This window comes from Bidens hawaiensis, unplaced genomic scaffold, assembly GCF_021521415.1.
Source record: "Bidens hawaiensis isolate Kalapana, Puna unplaced genomic scaffold, B.hawaiensis_p1.1 tig00008041_1, whole genome shotgun sequence".
Classification (NCBI taxonomy): Eukaryota; Viridiplantae; Streptophyta; class Magnoliopsida; order Asterales; family Asteraceae; genus Bidens; species Bidens hawaiensis.
Genome location: NW_027491565.1, coordinates 92,920 through 97,143, shown reverse-complemented (window position 1 = coordinate 97,143; position 4,224 = coordinate 92,920). Strand labels below are relative to the sequence as shown.

Sequence of the window (4,224 nt, the reverse complement as noted above, 5' to 3'; positions counted from 1 at the left end):
CACGTTTGGTGATATATATTATGGCGTTGAATTCTAGTCCAATTGCAATGGTGGGTGGATTCAACATTCCAATACATGAGTGCACCACTCAGGTCGTCTGTGATTGAATTCTTGAAATGTTTCAAAGCACCAGGAAAGCTTAAAGGATAAGGATTTTGAACGCCACTGAATTGGTAATGAGCATACATAGAAGCTAGTTTTATATATAGTAGAATTCAGAATTTGTTTTCCCTTAGTGTGCCAAATCAAAGACTAATCATATCAAAGTGTCTCCAAGTATGATGGTCACACTCACTCCATGCACCCCACACGGCTTCCCAAAATTCAAGATACAATAAGTTCTGTATATAATTTACAACTTTGTTAAGGTATATTTAGAAAAATAAATATTATACGCATACATGCATGCATGCATGTGTACTGTGACTGTTTCTAGTGTGTGTATATATATATATATATATATATATATATTTGTAACATATCCGAAAGAAAACGTGTTCCACCCCAAGAAACATAAAATAAGCCACGTATGATATGACGAGTCCTTGATTTGTATTTTTGACACATACTATATGATATGATTAAGATTTAAAAAAATATTTTCTTCAGAATTCTGCAATACAAAAGGACCAGCTTAGATGAATGCTCATCATCACTTCAATGACAATCAAAATCTTTATCCTTCTAGCTTTCTTGGTGCTTGGTGTTCACTCCACCTTGGAAGCTGATGAAGCAAATGCCCTGAAACATTTCAAGAGTTTAATCACACACGACCCGACTAGTGCACTCCTGGATTGGAATGCTAATTCCACTCATCACTACAACTGGACGGGAATCCAATGCCATAATATCACTAAACGTGTGATTTCTATTTCAATTCCACAAGCACACCTCAAAGGCCAAATCTCTCCCTTTCTTGGTAGCCTTTCCAGCCTCCAACTTCTTGACTTATCTTTTAATTCCCTCACTGGAATTATTCCGGATAGCTTGTGTAACTGCACTTCTTTGCTACTCCTTGAACTTATTTCCAACAAACTTAATGGTACAATTCCAACAAGAATCAGTGATTTGGCTAATCTTCGGATTCTTGGGCTACCAAATAACCGTTTAGAAGGTTCGATACCGACTTCAATTGTCCAGCTGAAAAATTTAGAAGCTCTTAGTTTGAGCCAAAACCAACTTTCTGGTATCATACCTCGAGAGATCGGGAATTTGTCCAGGTTACAGGGTCTTTACTTGTGGCAAAATTCCCTCTCTGGCCCAATTCCAACTTCCATTGGAAATTTGAAAGAGCTCCAAACTCTGGATTTAAGCATAAACCAACTTTCTGGTATCATACCTAGAGAGATTGGGAATTTGTCCAGGTTACAATGTCTTTATTTTTGGCAAAGTTCCCTATCCGGCCCGATTCCATCCGAACTAGGGAAACTCCAAAATCTAACGACACTATACCTGGATAAAAATTACATCAGTGGAATCATTCCAGATAGCTTGGGTAACTGCACTTCTTTGCTAGAACTTTGGCTTGATTCCAACAAACTTAATGGTACAATTACAGACAAAATCGGTGATTTGGTCAATCTTCGGGTTCTTATGGCTGATGATAACCTTTTAGAAGGTTTGATTCCAACTTCGATTGTTAAATTGAAAGAGCTCCGAAATCTTTCTTTGGCCCAAAACCAACTCTCTGGTATTATTCCCAGAGAGATTGGGAATTTGCCCAGGTTACAATATCTTTTCTTGTGGCAAAATCTTGTGACATTAAGTATATCATATAACAATCTTACAGGGATGTTGAAACCGGGAATTGGAAGACTTTTTAATCTACAAACTCTAGGATTTGAAATTAATTCCTTTTTTGGGCAAATCCCACAAGAGATTGGAAACTTGACTAGTTTGATAATATTAAACCTCGAGGAAAACAAATTTTCAGGCACCATTCCTACCGAAATCTCAAAAATATATTTCCTTCAAAGACTTTGGATTGATAATAATAATCTAGAAGGTCGAATTCCTGATAAAATAGGTGATCTTAAACAGCTGACTGAACTCAGCTTGTCGAACAACAGATTTGAGGGTCCGATTCTGAATTCTGTTTCAAAGCTCGAGATGCTTTCTAAGTTGGATCTCAGCGGAAACAGGTTTAACGGGTCAATTGGAGACAGTATGACAAAATTGAAACGGTTGATGTGGATTGACCTGTCACACAACTTTCTCACCGGATCGATTTCAGGGCCAGTGATTTCAAGTATGAAAGATATGCAGATATATCTCAATCTCTCAAACAATTTCCTAACAGGAAATATCCCAAGTGAGTTTGGGAAGATGGAGATGGTGCAAGTCATTGATATCTCAAACAATAATCTGTCAGGAGGTATTCCTGTAACGATACAGAATTGCGGAAACCTGCAGAGTCTTGATTTGTCAGGAAACAATCTTTCCGGTGGCGTCTCTGGTGAAATATTCCCTATTGTTGGTGTCCTTTCTTACATAAATTTCTCAAGAAATCAGTTGAAAGGAGAGATCCCAGAAAGCATGGCCAATCTGACACGTCTTACTTCGGTTGATCTTTCTCAAAACAAATTCAATGGCACGATTCCAGAAAATTTTGAATACAATTTGGCATTAAAACACCTTAATCTCTCGTTCAATCATCTCGAGGGACGTGTTCCTGATATCGGACTTTTCAAAAACTCCAGTGCAATCGGATTGCTTGGAAACCCTTCATTGTGTGTTGCCAACGACACCAAATCATGCGCCATCTCAACGCATTCAAATCGTTCACATCAAAAATCCAAAAAATATGTATATGTTCTTGCAATATTACTTGGATCTATGGGTTTGTTTCTTGTACTAGTTTTGGGGGTTTTATGTTATCGTCATGCTAAAAAGACTAAGGATCCAATACCAGAGTACACCCAAGGGTTCACTCTCAAAAGATTCGAAAGAAAGGAACTGGAAGATGCTACAGATGGATTTGGTGAAAGTAACATTCTGGGTAGAAACAGGTTCAGCACAGTGTACAAGGGTACACTAGCAGATAGAAAGATGATAGCAATAAAAAAACTAAATCTCACAAAGTTTTCAGCAGAATCAGATAAGAGCTTCTACAAAGAAATGAATACACTACCAAAGTTAAGGCATAGAAATCTAGTGAAAGTGGTTGGTTATGCATGGGAGAGTAGAAAGTTAAAGACTGTGGTTCTTGAATATATGGAAAATGGTAACTTGATACGGCTATACATGATTCTGGGATTGATCGATCAAGATGGAATCTTTCTGAGAGAGTTGGTGTTTTGATTTCAGTTTCTAGAGGACTCGTTTATTTACATTCTGGATATGATTTCCCCATAGTTCATTGTGATTTAAAGCCTTCTAACATTCTTCTTGATGATAATTGGGATGCTCATGTTAGTGATTTTGGGACAGCTCGGATTCTGGGAGTTTTTCAGCCGGATGGAAGGAGTGTTTCTTCTACATCAGCATTTCAAGGCACCGTTGGTTACTTGGCACCAGGTAATGCATCACCAACTCTCTTTTAGATAGCATTGACCTAAAAAGTCACACTAATTCATTTTTTTTCCTCCACCAGAGTTTGCATATATGCGAAAAGTGACAACAAAAGTGGATGTATTTAGCTTTGGAGTGATAATTTTGGAGTTTATGACTGGAAGAAGACCAACAGGACTCACCGAAGACGAGGGAACTTTGCCACAGTTGATAGAACAGACACTTTCAAATGAAATCAGTGAGCTGATTGAAATTGTCGATCCTGTACTGGCTTCCGATTTCCCCACAAAATACGGTGTTATAGAACAGATTCTTCAGTTGGCGTTATCCTGCACTCGAGCGGATCCAGATGATCGACCAGACATGAACGAAGTCTTATCTTTGCTCACAAAGATCAGCAAGAAAGTGTAGTTATAAGTCATATCTGAGTGATTAATAACAAGTTTCACTTCAAGATTGTAGCAGTCTGCAGTTTCATATTTGTCTAGAGAGCATTACTTCCATCTCAACAATAGAGAGTATTTACTTTGATCATTTTGCCCTTAAACCAATTTAAGTCTTTGTTTTTACCCTCTCTTTCGCCTCCTATATTTGTCTTCCAACAAAAAATAATGCATGACGTTCCTACTCAAATTGCACCACAACTTACAATAAAAAAAACCTGCACGTGCATGCTTCTTATCAAATTACTTGACAATTTGCAATCAAATGTTG

At 37.7% G+C, this 4,224-nt stretch overlaps 1 pseudogene across 1 annotated transcript; it reads left to right on the top strand.

Annotated features, from left to right (window-relative positions):
- Positions 1 to 660: 660 nt before the first annotated feature.
- LOC143636683 (uncharacterized) lies at positions 661 to 3,921 on the top strand (annotated as a pseudogene). Its single transcript, XR_013154285.1, has 3 exons — positions 661 to 1,471; positions 1,616 to 3,516; positions 3,593 to 3,921. The product of XR_013154285.1 is annotated as an uncharacterized LOC143636683 (transcript).
- The last annotated feature ends 303 nt before the right edge of the window (positions 3,922 to 4,224 follow it).